The sequence below is a fragment of the Pseudophryne corroboree genome, chromosome 6 (genome assembly GCF_028390025.1).
Source record: "Pseudophryne corroboree isolate aPseCor3 chromosome 6, aPseCor3.hap2, whole genome shotgun sequence".
Classification (NCBI taxonomy): domain Eukaryota; kingdom Metazoa; phylum Chordata; class Amphibia; order Anura; family Myobatrachidae; genus Pseudophryne; species Pseudophryne corroboree.
The window spans coordinates 403,687,182-403,705,439 of NC_086449.1; positions in this window are offsets into that span (position 1 = coordinate 403,687,182).

Consider the following 18,258-nt stretch of genomic DNA (forward strand, 5'->3'; position numbering starts at 1 on the left):
AGTATGTATGTATGAAGAAGAAAGAAAAAAAAACCACGGGTAGGTGGTATACAATTATGGACGGACTGCCGAGTGCCGACACAGAGGTAGCCACAGCCGTGAACTACCGTACTGTACTGTGTCTGCTGCTAATATAGACTGGTTGATAAAGAGATGTCGTAGTATGTATGTATAAAGAAGAAAGAAAAAAAAAACCACGGTTAGGTGGTATACAATTATGGACGGACTGCCGAGTGCCGACACAGAGGTAGCCACAGCCGTGAACTACCGTACTGTACTGTGTCTGCTGCTAATATAGACTGGTTGATAAAGAGATGTAGTAGTATGTATGTATAAAGAAGAAAGAAAAAAAAACCACGGGTAGGTGGTATACAATTATGGACGGACTGCCGAGTGCCGACACAGAGGTAGCCACAGCCGTGAACTACCGTACTGTACTGTGTCTGCTGCTAATATAGACTGGTTGATAAAGAGATGTCGTAGTATGTATGTATAAAGAAGAAAGAAAAAAAAACCACGGTTAGGTGGTATACAATTATGGACGGACTGCCGAGTGCCGACACAGAGGTAGCCACAGCCGTGAACTACCGTACTGTACTGTGTCTGCTGCTAATATAGACTGGTTGATAAAGAGATGTCGTAGTATGTATGTATGAAGAAGAAAGAAAAAAAAACCACGGTTAGGTGGTATACAATTATGGACGGACTGCCGAGTGCCGACACAGAGGTAGCCACAGCCGTGAACTACCGTACTGTACTGTGTCTGCTGCTAATATAGACTGGTTGATAAAGAGATGTCGTAGTATGTATGTATAAAGAAGAAAGAAAAAAAAAACCACGGTTAGGTGGTATACAATTATGGACGGAGTGCCGACACAGAGGTAGCCACAGCCGTGAACTACCGTACTGTACTGTGTCTGCTGCTAATATAGACTGGTTGATAAAGAGATGTCGTAGTATGTATAAAGAAGAAAGAAAAAAAAACCACGGTTAGGTGGTATACAATTATGGACGGACTGCCGAGTGCCGACACAGAGGTAGCCACAGCCGTGAACTACCGTACTGTACTGTGTCTGCTGCTAATATAGACTGGTTGATAAAGAGATGTAGTAGTATGTATGTATAAAGAAGAAAGAAAAAAAAAACACGGGTAGGTGGTATACAATTATGGATGGACTGCCGAGTGCCGACACAGAGGTAGCTACAGCCGTGAACTACCGTACTGTGTCTGCTGCGACTGGATGATAAATAATGATATAAAAAATATATATATATCACTACTGCAGCCGGACAGGTATATATATTATATAATGACGGACCTGCTGGACACTGTCTGTCAGCAGAATAAGTTTTTTATAGAATAAAAAAAAAAACACCACACAAGTGAAGTCACACGACGAGTGTTTAACTTTTTCAGGCAATCACAATATAGTATACTACTAACTATACTGGTGGTCAGTGTGGTCAGGTCACTGGTCAGTCACACTGGCAGTGGCACTCCTGCAGCAAAAGTGTGCACTGTTTAATTTTAATATAATATGTACTCCTGGCTCCTGCTATAACCTATAACTGGCACTGCAGTGCTCCCCAGTCTCCCCCACAATTATAAGCTGTGTGAGCTGAGCACAGTCAGATATATAATATATACATAGATGATGCAGCACACTGGGCTGAGCAGTGCACACAGATATGGTATGTGACTGTCTTGTACTCCTGGCTCCTGCTATAACCTATAACTGGCACTGCAGTGCTCCCCAGTCTCCCCCACAATTATAAGCTGTGTGAGCTGAGCACAGTCAGATATATAATATATACATAGATGATGCAGGCATGCAGCACACTGGGCTGAGCAGTGCACACAGATATGGTATGTGACTGAGTCACTGTGTGTACCGTTTTTTTCAGGCAGAGAACGGATATATTAAATAAAACAACTGCACTGCTGGTGGTCACTGTGGTCAGTCACTAAACTCTGCACTCTCTTCTACAGTATCAGCCTCAGGTCAATCTCTCTCTCTCTCTCCTAATCTAAATGGAGAGGACGCCAGCCACGTCCTCTCCCTATCAATCTCAATGCACGTGTGAAAATGGCGGCGACGCGCGGCTCGAGTCCTTATATAGAATCCGAGTCTCGCGAGAATCCGACAGCATCATGATGACGTTCGGGCGCGCTCGGGTTAACCGAGCAAGGCGGGAAGATCCGAGTCGCTCGGACCCGTGAAAAAAAACATGAAGTTCGTGCGGGTTCGGATTCAGAGAAACCGAACCCGCTCATCTCTATGGAACACACCATTTCCGAACTCCCCCTCTCTTAGCTTTGCCAACTTAGGTGTATCAGCTGCCCTGGGAAGCTCAAAAACGTAGGCATCGGCATTATTATGGAGAGCCCCAGGTCTAGGTTCCGCGTTACCCTGGCATTTACCTCCTTATTTGTGTGCATCCAGTGCAGCATAGTGTGGTCCGTGACCAGGGTGAATTCCCTACCAAATAGATAGTACCAAAGGGCCGCTACTACCCACTTGATGGTCAAACATTCCTACTCCACCGTAGCATATTTCTTCTCTGGTGTCGTAGGGTTAGCAGGGGAACTCTGGTGAGTTTTCCGCTCCCACATTCCTTGGAAGCTAAATAACGCTGCACTAACCAGCTGGATAGGTGTCTGGTAAATCCTGCAATGGGGATACGGTCATTAGGTTGACCACTATTGGTCGACATGAACAAGATCGACATGGAAAAAGATCGACATGAGTTTTACACATCTTATTTCATTTTGTGAACTTTTTCATACTTTACAATCCACATGGACTACGATTGGGAATAGTAACCTGTGACGTGCGCAGCGGTAGCAGAGCGAGGCACATTGCCCGAAGCTCGCGAGCCATGCGAGGGGATACGGTGCACTAATTGGGGTTTCCCGTCACTTTATGAAGAAAACGACACAAACCCCCCCCACAAAACTCATGTCGACCTTTTTCCATGTCGACCAATAGTGGTCGCCCTAATGACCCATACCCCTGCAATGCATGTGGATGCAATTTGAGCCAGTGTCGCTTGTCTGTTACCACGGACAATACTGGCCAGACTCCGCTAGTCACTATCACTAAGTGCTGTCCATGGTGGGTGGTAATGCTTGCCGAGAGGTATTCCTGGAACACACATGACACCATAGATCGAGGAATGTTGAATGTCTACACAGCTTCAGAAAAGGGAAATATTTTCCAGGAGAAAGGGGAATGGTATGTGGCAAAGGGGGTACTTTGTGACGTTCTGATGGTTCCCTAAGAAGGATCCAACATGGGTGTGATTGCTCTGCGATGTGTCGAGGGGAAAAAAGGGCTCTGGGATGCGAGGGCGCGGCTTCCGAAGCTGAATAGTAGCCCGAAGATAGCTAGTGCTTGTGGGCTCAGCTAGTGTCGGAAAGCCTTGGAGTATTTCAAATGTTGTGTCGCAATGTATCTGTGGTGAAATAAAGGAGCAATCTGACTAAGCAGACTGGAATGAGGAGTTATTTGTAAGGACAATATACAGCACTGTACAAAAGTTTTAGGCAGGTGTGGAAAAAATGCTGCAAAGTAAAAATGCTATAAAATATAAAAGTGTTAACAGTTTGCATTTTGTTAATTGCTAAGAAAATAAAGTGAATGGACAGAAGAGAAATCTAAATCAAATCAAATCAATATTTGGTGTGATCACCCTTTGCCTTCAAAGCAGCATCAATTCTTCTAGGTACACTTGCACATAGTTTTTGAAGGAACTCAGCAGGGAGCTTGTTCCAAACATCTTGGAAAACTAGCCAGAGAACTTATGTGGCTGTAGGCTTGCTCAATTCTTTCGGTCTCTTCATGTAATCCCAGACAGACTTGATGATCAGATCAGGGCGTTGTGAAGCCATATCATCACTTCCAGGACTCCTTGTTCCTCTTTACGCTAAAGATAGTTCTTAATGACATTGGCTGTATGTTTGGGGTCATCCTGCTGCAGAATACATTTCAAGTCAATCAGAAGCCTTCCTGATGGTACTGCATGATGGATATGTACCTGCCTGTATTTCTCAGCATTCAGAACACCATTAATCCTGACCAAATCCCCAGCCCCATTTGCTGAAATGCAGACCTAAACTGGCAAGGAACCTCCACCATGCTTCACTGTTGCCTGCAGACACTCAGTATTTTACCACTCTCCTGCCCTTTGGCGAACAAACTACCTTTTGTTACAGCCAAATATTTCAGTTTTTGACTCATCAGTCCCAGAACACTTGCAATTTTTCTGTACCCCTGTTCCTATGTTTTCGATGCTTGACCTTGTTTCCACATCTAAGGGATAGTTTTTTTACTGCAATTTATAAATATATATTGACCAGTTTCACAAAAAAAGGTCATAGACACTGTCAGGACCACTTAGCTTAGCTCTCAGTATGGACAGGGTGGTTCTCCAGTGGATCTCTGGGCTGCAGTGTGGTGCCATTCCAGGCACCTTGCAAGCCAAATACAGTTGCCGTGTTGCAGTGCCGTTTCTTGCGTCGGATGAGCCGTGCAACCGCATGGGACGCCCGCCGCGGCACTTCTTGAGCACTTTGAATCCCCCCACCCCTCTCCTCCCGAGTGCCCAGCTCCACCCGAGCGGGGTTTCGCGGAATGACGCGTTTGCGTCGTGACGTCACCACGCAATCGCGTCATTCCGTGAAACCCCGCCCCCCCCGAGCTGGGCACTCGGGAGAAGGGGGAACCAAGCCGGCCGGCGCCGCGCAGACGAGGGAGAGGTGGCTGAAGAGCGGGAAGAACCGCTTCAAATGTAAGTCAGCCCCTCTCCCTCTCTCTCCCCCACCACCACCTGCCGTACTGTGTAAAATGGGGACACCTGTCTGCCGGAATGTGTAAAATGGGGACACTTTCCTGCCGTAATATGTAAAGTGGGGACTCTTGCCTGCCGGAATGTGTAAAATGGGGACTCTTGCCTTGCGTATTGTGTAAAATGGGGACACCTGTCTGCCGGAATGTGTAAAATGGGGACTCTTGCCTTGCGTATTGTGTAAAATGGGGACTCTTGCCTGCCGTAATGTGTAAAATGGGGACACTTGCCTGCCGTAATGTGTAAAATGGGGGCACGTGCCTGCCGCAATGTGTAAAATGGGGGCACATGCCTGCCGCAATGTGTAAAATGGTGACACTTGCCTGCCGTACTGTGTAAAATGGGGGCACATGCCTGCCGCAATATGTAAAATGGGGACATTTGCCTGTTGTACTGTGTAAAATGGGGGCACGTGCCTGCCGCAATGTGTAAAATGGGGACACTTTCCTGCCGCAATGTGTAAAATGGGGGCACGTGCCTGCCGCAATGTGTAAAATGGGGTCGCGTGCCTGCTGTAATGTGTAAAATGAGGACTTTTTTTTTTTTTTTTTAATCCTGTGGTGGCCGTGATGATGAGATCAGATGAAGCCACGCCCATTTTAACGAGGCCACACCCCTTTGGCGCACGCATGCTTTTTCCTCTATATATCTATGGGGGGGGGGTTGCATTTTTTCTTATGTGAATGGGGGGGCGCATTTTTAAATCTCGCACTGGCTAGAAACGGCCCTGCCGTGTTGTTTATGCGTCCCTACTTTGGTGTCGGCACCATTTGCAAAACTCTTGTTATACTTCTGGTGACACAATTTCTATAAGTGATGTATACATCATCCCACTTGGGTTGTTTCTTTCAGTGGTACAGTACTTTAGCGATAATTGAATTAAAATAATTAAATGTCTTAATGTGTGCAATTGGCATTCATCACTTAAGTGTCTGGTGTTCTATGTTCTGCTATTTAGCATAGCTAGAGGGCATTCTTTACACTCCAGGATGAAGAGCCGGGCTGAGAGCCAAGAGCAGCTTAGGGCAGTGTGAGCAGTGTTCATTGTACAAACACATAAGTCATTATTTTTTCTCATATGCTTTTGGGTGGTGATCTGGCAGAAGGTCAGCCATAGCTCAAATAATCTCTGTATTATGTGTCTGTGTCCTGTAAACACACCACAGAATTCACCCTAACAATACAAAACATCTACACAGGGCTATCTGTTTGGAAAATGCAAATTAAGACATCATTGTATAGTATACAGTATCGGTTCAAATTGTATTGGTGTCTATAAATCAATGAGGGGAGAATAAATATATATAAATATATATATATATATATATATATATATATATATATATACACACACAGAATAATGAAAATCTTACGTTAGGATAGACAATAATGAATTATTGCAATAACATGATGCAATGTTTTTCATTATATTACCTTTCATTAGTATAACTAAAAAGGCATTTGGTTTCCCCCAGCACCATGAATGATAACAGTAACCAGATATAAATCCCACATAATAATAGAATTCAGAGATCTTCGTTACACATATTTGCGCAAATGTGTGGTTAAGCCCCAAAGCCGCATCAAGGTGTCTCTGTATATTTGGGGTCCCTAGCGCTATATCTAGGTGCAGGGTGTGGCACCCCAAAACACCAGCATAAGCCAGAAAGCCCAGCAAAGCATACCAGTGAAAAAAAACAAAAACCCTCCCTTTCGAGCACCTGAATGATATCACTAAGCTAATTGAGCATCTACCAATATATATGTTTGTTGTGAGAGGCAGAGAGGTTCCTGCATTAGGAGGAGATGCAGGCCCTGATATGCCACATGGAGCATTATGGGGTTGCTCCAAGGTAGGTAGCTCTTAGCTTAGACATATTGTAGTGAGGAGCCATTATCATGTGGCTCCTTGCTGGTTAATATTAGACCCAGATTGGGGTAATGGAGGTGTGAGGTGTGGTGCCTCTGGACTGGCTGAGCTGGATGGCTTTAGTGTGGCATACCTTTACATTCTATTAACACTTTTCACTTATTAATTTTTTAACACTATTTCTCTATTTTAATTACATTTCATGTTTGTATCACCCTCTCTATAGCTTCGGCTTCCTAAATACTAATTTATTAACGCTATAGTTTTTTCACTGGTATGCTATGCTGGGCTTTCTGGCTTATGCTGGTGTTTTGGGGTGCCACACCCTGCACCTAGATATAGCGCTAGGGACCCCAAATATACAGAGATGCCTTGATACGGCTTTGGGGCTTAACCACACATTTGCGCAAATATGTGTAACGAAGATCTCTGAATTCTATTATTATGTGAGATTTATATCTGGTTACTGTTATCATTCAGGGTGCTGGGGGAAACCAAATGCCTTTTTTTTCTTGCTCAGAAATACCCCTCCCTTTCGAGCACCTGAATGATATCACTAAGCTAACTGAGCATCTACCAATATATATATTAGTATAACTAAGTCAATATCGCTGACTACTGTAGATTGGCATCCATGCATGCCTAATCTAGTCAGATCGCTCACTTCACTGCTGGTTGAAGTGAACGGTCCCCCATCGCTCAGCACACATCACGCTGTGTCCTGAGCACCTGAGATGCGTGCTGAGCGTTCTGTGCTAGACGGCTCAGCACTCATCTATGGGACACATCTCTCCGTGTGTAACCCGCTCTAGATTTGGGTGTGCTTAAACAGAAATATAAATTGCAGTGTAAAAATAAAGCAGGCAGTATTTACCCTGCACAGAAACAATATAACCAACCCAAATTCTCTGCACATGTCATATCTGCACCCCCCCCCCCCCCCCCTTGCACTGCACATGACTTTGCCCATTAGAGCGCAATTTTGCTGCTGCGATCAGGTCTGAATTAGGCCCTAAATGTATTCTTATTGGTAGCTGTGGGCTATAGCATTCTGCTATTTGCTTCAATATGTTTGTACCTGAGGCTGTTTTTACCCCTACCATCCTCTGTGTCTGACAGTCACACAAAATACCATTTTCATTATTGGAGTATGATACAATAATGTTTTTAATTCCATTTTTATTTACTGATATTACTTGATCTGTAACAACTTGGCTAATCTCTGCTAGCCTTTCCATACAGGCTTATTAAATGTTCATCTTGTACCACTACAGCTCCAGACAGTAGGTCCAGCTGATATGCAATTTGCATCTCAACTAGAGTTCCATGTGTGCTACACATGCAAACTCTCTATTTGACCAGACCAATACCACCCAAACATGACTGCCATCAGGGGGGAATGCTGGGACTAGAGTCCCGGGCCCGGACAGAGAGGGGGGCCTACAGCACCAGGATGCCCAACAACAGCACGGTGGACTTCTAAAAAAACAAGCCTTCCCTGTGCATCAGTTTTCTGGGATTTATCCCTGCAAGACTGCGGCGCTCCACCTACATGTGATGTCACGACATGACATCACATAGCGATAGAGTGGCGGAATACTGCACCTTATAGCTCCAAGTGAGCACGACTGCATTGCAGAGGAGAGAAAAGAAAGGCCAGCCAAGGAAGAAGATAAGCCAAAGAAGGGAGGCTGCAATTTGTCATTTGTGGGCCAGAAGGGAGGCTGCAATTTGTCATTTGTGGGCCCCACAATTTCTGATGGCAGCCCTGCACCCAAATAATACTCCTTTACAAAATGTGTCAGGCAATCTTATTACTTTAGCTATAGTGTATTATACATGGAATTTAAACATTCAAATCATTCTGACGTTCTTACTTTGTTATCTTGAACCAAAGACCACATACAAAGTACAAAATTGTTTACTCCATAAACAGTACCTTTAATGCAGATTCAAGTTAATCCTTTTTAGTGCTCTTGCTGTATGTGCAGATATACAGTATATGGAAGAATGCAAGAAAATAATGTCATAGAGACAAGTGTGATGACTTTTTCTCTTCTCTCTGTACATGTGTCTGAGAGTGTGACAGAAGAAAGCATAAACATGGCTGATCCAGAAAACATGGAGACAAACATATGGGTCAGCGGCATAGCCAGAGCGTTGTGGGCCCCATAGCAACATGTTGAAGGGACCCCTGCCCCAGTGCTTTTAGAGAAACGTCCGTAGCAGCAGTTAATTTTTCTCTGTAGCAGTTGTTAATATTATGCCCCATAATAGTGCCCTAGTTTATTTTATGAACCATAGAAGTACCAGATATGTTTTTTTTATTACATGTACACTAAAAAGGTCTACAGTCAATAGGTCCTCTACTAATGGTAGACATGCATTAGGTCGACAGGGTCAAAAAGGTCGACATGGAAATGGTTGACACAAAAAAGGTAGACACAATTTTTCTTTTTTTGGGTGCTTTGTTACTTTTCTGCCACAAATAAGCCCCATTAGTGTACCACGTCCCCTCCGTCTGCTTCAGGTTGCTATTCCTGATCCTACTCCAAGTTAATGGTAAAGTATGAGTACGTTGAAAAAAAAAATTCTAAAAAAACCCCACAAAAACTTGTGTTGACCAATGTCATTTTAACGTTTTGACCCTGTCGAACTTATGAACTGTCTACCTTTTACATGTCGACCTTTTAACCCTGACCCTGTCGACCTAATGCATGTCTCCCATTAGTGGTAGAGCTTTTTAGAGTAGCTCTATAGATACTGAAGAGCCCTACAACCTTATTCAGAGATGGATGCAGCTATTTGATCTGCACAAGCGCACTTGCCATAGTGCACGTACATGACCCATCACCATGGGATTGCATCCTAGAAGGTGTGTCTGTCCAGGCCGTTTTTGGGGTTGACAACACGCAGCGGCTCCAGGAAAAAAATGGCACCAGACCACCTACCAGCGCTCACAATTAAATTGCGAATGCATCGCGGGGTGACATGCTACATATACCGGACGGCCCCCAGCATGTGAGAAGATGGACGCAGACAAACAGAAATAAAGAGAAACACCTGCGCACTCAGGACCAGCTACATTGGGTAAATATCAACAAATGTGTCACCTTACACATCCAAAGGTCAATACAAACAGAAAATATTTTTTTTTATATAACCCTTTGTTGCGTTCTCACATCAGTATATGCAATCTCCTGTATAGTTCTTGTGCTTAATAAATCCTTCACAGTTGTTTCCAGAAAACATCTTCTGTAGCGTTATTTGTCTCATTAAATAAAAAAATGTGTGTCAGTCTATCTGGAAATATCCATTAGATGTAGATAACATTCCCATTCAGTGGTCAAATTCTGCAGCAAGATCTGCATCCATCTCTGAATAACCCCCCTAGTTCACATTATGTTGCACTGTAGGGCTGACCAGTGGTGCAAGCATGCAGGTACGCTCGGGTACGGAGTACCATTAAGAATATGGCAGTGGGTACTCCGTACCACCTGCCACACACTTTGCACCCGTGACAGCCATTACCTCAATTATAATGCACCACAAAGTAACAAGACCATGGTGCTTGGCAGCATGACAGCGCCTCCCAGTTTGTCAGGGTTACTGGGAGTGCAACGGTGATGTCATGACGCCACATCACACTTCCTCCTCTGGTGGCTGTGGCTGGCGTGAAGAGAGGAGCCTGATTGCACTTTCCTGCAGCGTCTCTTACTGGGAGCGTTCATTTCTAATATAATGTGGACACTACTATATATGTCTATTATTATGGGGGTATTACTACATATTTCTATTGTAATGTGGACACTACTATATATTTCTATTATACCAGGGGCACTACTACATTACTGTATATATTCCTGTTATAATGGAGGCATTAGTATATATTGTTATTACGTTGGGGGCATTACTATATATATTTATTATACTGGGGGCATTACTATATATTTCTATTATACTGGAGGTAGTACTATATATTTTTAGCCTTGCCTCCAGAGTGCAAAGAAAAGGGGCTTTATAGTGTCATGTAGCCACTCCCACTTGTAGCATGTGGCTACACCCCCTCACAACACATGACCATGCCCATTTTTCGGCACTCAGTACCACTAAGAAAATATTACTACTTGCACCACTGGGGCTGACATTACCCCCAATTCCCATTATAACATACAGGTGCCGATTCAACGGTGTCCTGCTTCTGCTTCTGGGCATCTATAGCAATGGGCGTCTATTGGAGCTGTCCAGTTGTTGCTCCAATCAAATGCTCATTGCCAGTTAAGTGCGTAACAGCTCCGGGTTTAAACGTGCAAAGTGGCTAAACCTGTCTAAAGCACTTAAATGGGCGTCCAAAGTCCGTCTTTGGGCGCCCAAACTACAAACTTTTTAACACCTTTTTTTCTCGCACCTTCTGAGGCTGCGAGAAAAAATGTGACTACTGTGGCTAATGGGCGTCTATCGGATAAACAATTGAATAGCTCCGATAGACTTCCATTCATTTGGACGGCCAACAGATGGCATGCGCCACAATTGAATCGGCCCACAGTGTCCCTGGTTCATATTATGTCACGTTACGGTGACTCCACTTCATATTATGCCACAGTGCAATGTCTCCACTTCATATTATGATACAGTATAGTGCCCTCAGTTTATATTGTGCCACACCAGCTGCGTTTTAAGAGAGGAGGAGGCCCGGGTGCAGCCTCCTCCGTTCGGGCCCCCTCCTCTCTGCCGGCAGCGGGGAGAGTCTGAGCACTAGAGTGCTCAGACTCTACTGCGCATGCGCAGATCCCGGGAAAATGGTGTGGTGGCCATTTTCCCTGAGATTTCTCTACTGCGCATGCGCAGAACTCTGTGAAAATGTCCGCTGGCCAATTTTCACGGAGTTTTAACACCGCCATGGACATAGCCACGGGACTCCGGAAGGGTGAGTATTCACAAAATGGGTGCAGTGGGGGCCCCCTCTGGACTCGCGCCGCACACACTGCACCCATTATAGAAACGCCAGTGTGCCACACTGTATTGCCTCCACTTCATATTGTGCCGCATTAATGTGCTCCAGTTAATTTTATACCACGTTACAATGAGCAGGTCCAGGGACATAACTAGTATGCACTGTCGGTGGCCCGGAAGGGGAGGGGAAACACTGGGCCTAATTCTGAGTTGATCGCAGCAGCAGTTGGGCAAAACCATGTGCACTGCAGGGGGGACAGATACAACATGTTCAGAGAGAGTTAGATTTGGGTGTGGTGTATTCAAACTGAAATCTAAATTGCAGTGTTAAAATAAAGCAGCCAGTATTTACCCTGCACAGAAACAAAATAACCCACCCAAGTCTAACTCACTCTGCAAATGTTATATCTGCCCCCCTGCAGTGCACATGGTTTTGCCCAATTGCTAACAAACTTGCTGCTGCGATCAACTCAGAATTACCCCCACTATGCGATATCGCTCATGGAGCTTATCGCATAGTGAGTACACACCAGAACACAAACTGCGATAACTTATGGAAAAAACTCTGCAGTTTTCTCCTGACTGGCAGTGGCTAGGTCATGAGGGATTTGTGTTTACATGTACTAGTAATATCATTTAAATCTTTTTGCAACCTTTTGTATACAGATGTGTCGTCATACATCATTGCTGCAGTTACACCAAACAGCATCTCTCTGTGCTAGTGCTGGGTGTCTTTTTTGCAAAAAATGTGTATTAGTCGCAAAACTTTGCTGCTAGGATGCACCTGGAGACTGTGCTGATCAACTTGATATGCAATACTTGTATATTTGTGTGCAACTGAGTCTCTGAATGTGTATACGAAGTGGTACGATTCAATTGCTGCAGCTTTCTTCCATGCAAAGTTCCGTTGTGCTTCATACACAGACTCAGGTGTCTATGTACTAAGCCTTGGGGGTATATGTAATAGGGTCCTAGTTAGCCGGAGGTTCAGGATGTTAACCGAGAATGGGCGTATTTTAAAGCGCCAATCATTTACAAAGCAAATGCAACCTGGTTCCTTGTAAATGCTTTAAAAATAGGGCTATTCTCCACAAACATTCCGCACCTCCAGCAAACTTGGACCTTATTACATATACCCCTTGGAGAGAAATAAAGTACCAACCAACCAGCTCCTGTCACTTTTCAAACACAGCCTGTAACATGGCAGTTAGGAGCTGATTACCTCCATCGACTTTATCTCTCTCCAAGGCTTAGTACATATGTAATAAGACGGTAGGTGTGGTGGGGAAGGTTGTGTTGTGCCAGTAGTACCAGGTTTCCCCGACAATGTCGATGTCAGCTTACTCCAAATCTCACCTACTGGCAGAAGGACTTAGAATCCTCCCGAAAACCCCCCCATACATTTGGACAGTTACTGAATATTTATTTAACTGGCAAAGTAACGGGTCACCGCTGTGGATTTAAGGTTTTTTTATGTCCAGCAAGGTAAAGGTAAATGGTAAGTAGCAGATCAATTTACATATGAGCATTTACACTGTGCTTAATATAACATGCAATCAGGCTTGGACTGGCCCACATGGGTACAGGGGAAACCACTGATGTGCGCCACTGCCTGGGGACCCACCTCCTGCTCTAAGGATCAGGTTCCAGACTGTGCACTTGAATTATACATTATACATCTGTTACCTTATACTGGACTATGGTGTATTTTCTACAGTCCATTGCTGTTATTACTCTGTTATTAATCTGGTACATTATCATGCATGCAGTGGTGCCGAGAGAGGGTACAAATTACCCGGGCCCAGGCCCCCTCCCCCTTACCTAGCAGCAGCTTGTTTCCTCAGCCCAGCACATGCTGCTGTGTACTGGGCTGCAGTGTGGCCATGGAGGTGCTTAAAATACTATTTTTTTTCAGTATTTCTTTTCTAAGGGTACATGACCACACCTTCTGTGATTAGACCACACCCCTTGAAAAATACCTGGGCCCACCCCGGCTCTCAACTGCCCTGCATGCATGCAGCAGCTGAATTTACTGTATATATTTATGAAGGGGCCCAGACGTTGCACTCTCTAATGGTTAGCCAAACCAATGAGGTGGTAGGCCACACCCCCTCTGCAGACTGACCACACCCCTAAACATGGGCCTCTACCACTGCATTCCCCCGGTGGGCCCTACATGCTCCAGTCCGACACTGCATGCAATTCACAACCATATGAATGAAATACACATTTCTCTTACGTCCTAGAGGATGCTGGGGTCCATATTAGTGCTATGGGGTATAGTCGGGTCCACCAGGAGCCATTGGCACTTTAAGAGTTTAATAGTGTGGGCTCGCTCCTCCCTATATGCCCCTCCTACCAAACTCAGTTTAGAAAATGTGCCCGGAGGAGCCGGTCACAGCTAGGGGAGCTCTACAGAGCTTTCGTAGAAAAAGTTTATTTTAGAGTTTATTTTTTTACAGGAGGCTGTTGGCAACATCCTGCCTGCAACGAGGGACTGAGGGGGGGAGCAGTGTCCGCCCTGCGGGGTCTGAGCCACTGTCTTCGCTGACTGGACATTGAGCTCCAGAGGGGAGAGATCGCGCCCCGCCACAGGGGAACGCCCACCCCAGCAGCACGCCGCCACCCCCTTGCAGAGCTGAAGTGTGGCGAGTGAGTCACTGTCCCCCCTTACAAGTGGGGGGTCAGTGTGAAGATGGCGGCTTAAGGGTAGGAACGCAGTTAATACGGACGGCTCAGCGGTACTTAGGTGCTGCGCTGTGAGGGGCGCCCTGAGCCAGCACCTGACCCCACACTGACCAAATCAAGCCTGTCAGGGTCTGCGGATCTCAGACAGCACAAAATCCTCAGGCCAGTATAATCTCAGAAGAGCGGGAAGACAGCGCCATTAAGGGGGCGGAGCTTCTCCTCAGAGCGGACCCAGCAGCATTCAGCGCCATTTTCCTGCCTGCAGCTCACTGCCAGTGGAAGAAAAGTCCATCCAGCGCACTTCCAGCTATCTGTACGGTACCAGGGGTTTGTAGAAGGGAGGGGAGGCTCTGTATAGGCTGTGTCACCTATTAAGGGACACAGTCAGTGCTGGTTTGGGGTCTCCCTATACCTATAATAGTGCTATGTGTGGGGATGGCTCCAATCTCTGTGTCTCTGCCATTCTTGGGGGGAAACTCTGTCTGCCCAGTACTCTGTGTGTTTGTGGGGTGTTTGGTGTGTGTGACAACATGTCTAGAGACTCTGTTTCATATTCTGCAGAGGATTTATCTTCCCAGGAAGATCCCATCCCATGTAATCAGGATTGCACTGTTGTAGCGCAGATCCCAGCTAGAGAGCCGGAATGGTTAGCCTGTCTTTAGGGGACTATTTTTCAGATTTCAGATAGGGTTGCTAGAACTGAGCATGCCACTCAGGTACTGCAATCCTCTATGGTTGTATGGTCTGATACTGCTTCCTCGGGGTCCCCTGCGGTACATTCTCACAAACGTGCACTTGCCAAACTTATGCGGGATGACACGGACACTGATTCTGACACTGCAGTCGGTGACGGGGATGTGTCGAGAGGGGCGGCATCACTTGCTAAGGGGGTGCAGTTGATGATTGAGGCCGTGAGGAATGTGTTACACATTACTGAAACAACTCCTGAGCAGGTTGAGGAGGCCTTTCTCACAGACAGTAAAAAGCCCCCCTCACTTTCCCAGCATCTAAGGAATTAAATGCTATCTTTGAAAAAGCCTGGGAAAATCCGGAGAAAAAATTCCAGATCCCTAAGAGGGTCTTGGTTGATTTTCCCTTCCCAGAGGAAGATAGAAAAAAGTGGGAGTCTCCGCCGATAGTCGACGCCTCTGTCTCTAGGCTGTCCAAACAGGTGGTAATACCAGTCCCGGGATCTACCGCGTTGAAGGACCCGGCAGATCGCAAGGTGGATGCTACGCTAAAATCCATTTACACGGCTTCAAGGGCTATACTGCGGCCAACTATAGCCAGTGCTTGGATTTCTAAGGCTATTGCCAGGTGGTCAATCACTCTGCAGGAAGAATCGACTACGATGGATAAAGGCGACGTAGATTTATTTTTACGTAATATTCAGGATTCTGCAGGGTTCCTGGTAGACTCCATGAAGGACCTGGGTTCCGTGGCTGCGGGGATCTTCTCCATGTCCGTCTCGGCTCGCAGGGGTCTCTGGCTGTGCCAATGGTCTGCAGACACGGAATCCAGGAAGAGCGTGGAGGGCCTACCGTATACAGGTCAGGCTGTCTTTGGGGAGGCACTGGATCAGTGGCGTGCAGTGAGGTCAGTGGCTGGTGAGGCATGCCCGCTAAAGCCGCCCCTATGGCTGCCGCCAGCGGATTTAGCCTTCATGGGGCCCTAAGCAAGACACCAATTTAGGGCCCCCTTCCTCATAGAATCCATAGCACACTGTCATCCGCCCCTGGCTGTGCCTGCTGTGCTTTTGTCTCCTTGTCTCCTACAGCAGTAGGAGGCAAATTCCGGAGCCTCCTCTCAAGCAGCATGGGGACAGACTCTGCTCGACTCCATCCTCCGCCAGCAGCAGCAGGTCTCCCAGCAGCCTAGTGACACACTCCCTGTACTCAAAGTGGGGGTAACACTACAAAGGAAAAGAATTACCACTACTGAGGGGGGATGGTGTGCTGCCCAGGCAATGCATACCTCCTAACTGTCCTGATTTCAGCGGGACAATCCCGCTATTCGGACACTGTCCCGCTGTCCCTCCCGCGGGTCTCAATGTCCCACTGGTGGGGGGAGGGGCTGTTTGGGGAACCAGTGATCACCGCTGCTCTGCTTTGCAGAGCAGCCGGTGATCACTGAATAGATGCCGTGCGCATGACAGTGCAGGGAGGAGAGAAAGGGGCTGCCCAGCTGCTCAAGAGGCGCTGGGCACGCCCCCAAAACAGTTTAAAAAAACAGGGATCGTAGCGAGATGCCCTGCCCCCTAACCCGAGGCCCCGCCCCTTTTTCGGCAAGTTGGAAGGTATGGGCAATGTACAGAATTCTAGTTGGCCCTGAGCACTGTGAGGAATTAGCTCAGTTTAGTATACACTGTCACACAGCTAAATCCACACACTGCAAAATAAACAAACAAACACACATACAGCAAAACACACACACACACACACACACACACACACACACACACACACCATAGTTGCCGACTTCTGGGCTGCTCTCTCCGGGAGAGAGCAGCCCGTCGGCTCAGCAGGGGAGGCGGGCAGTGAGGTGACGTGACAGGGGGGCGGGCCAGAGGCGGAACGGAGGTGGGCCAGAGGTGGAACGGGGCGTGGCTTCTGGACCGCATCATTTAAGCCACGCCCCCTGCTGTGTAATGCCGCGATTACCGGCATTATACAGCAGGGGGCGTGGTTACGATTATGCGATTCAACAAGAATCGCGTCATCGCCTGCCCGGACCGCCCACTTTACTCGTTAAGTGGGCGGCGGGCAGGGGGTGACCCGCGGATATCGGGAGACTTGCCTGCTCTTCCGGGGGTCCGGGAGGGTCACCCGTTTTTCGGGAGCCTCCCGGCCATTCCGGGAGGGTAGGCAAGTATGACACACACACACACACACACACACACACACACACACACACACACACACACATATTCTCTATCTCTCGTATTTACAGTTTTTTTTGTCAACCCCCCCCCCCCCCCACATACTTGGCCCTCCTGGCTGGCAATGCTCTTCTGTGCAGCTGCTGATGGCTCCATCCGCAATCCACAGTGACCGGCTGCTCCTGAGGATCGAGGCTCTCCCTCCTCCCTCCCTCTTCTCGCAGCATGTTGCAGTGGTGGGCCCGGCCAGCAGGGAGACACAGAGCTGGCCAGAGAGGAGTGCTCACTGTGTGACGGCCCGCAGCAGCGCGGACGCGGTGCACAACTCAAAGAAGGGTGATGAATGATCTCATCACCCTTCTCTCTTCCTGTCGCCGGGGACCGCATTCAGGCTACCTCCTTGGTTAGGGTTGAGGGTAAGCGGAGGGTCTGCCCAGACAAATGGAATCAGTAAAGCTGCTGCAGGCCGGTGATCGCGACACCGTAAGTAGGCTGGACCCTGGGGAGAGATTAGAATCTGCTGCCCAATGATATTTGCCACAGTGACAGGGGCGTGCTTTCATATGGGATGAAAGCACGCCCCTGTCACTGAGGCACTTATACCAGTGCCGCTTGTGCTGCTTTTTTTAATGGGCTTTTACAGCCCTCTGCATGGCCCCGCCCCCCGCTTCCTGCACTTTATCATTAGCCGCAGGAGGCACCGCTCTTGGTGCCTCCAATACACATTTAAACCTGTTCTACAGTGTCAAAATTATTACAATAATATAAAGCAGATACTTATAACACAGAATATGTGTCATAAGTATCTTTTTTATATTATTGTAATCATTAATGACAGGGGAGGCCCTGCCTCCCCTGACTGCACGTCCCTGCACTGGATGCATGGATTGCCACGGCTACCGCGGGTTAGTCTCCTTTTCTCCCCTCAGCTGCACCGGCTACGAAGAAGCCTTGTGCACCAGCCACGTCACAGCCCTGGAGTCTCTGAGAGCTGTCATCTCAGGTCTGACGGAGGGGGAGT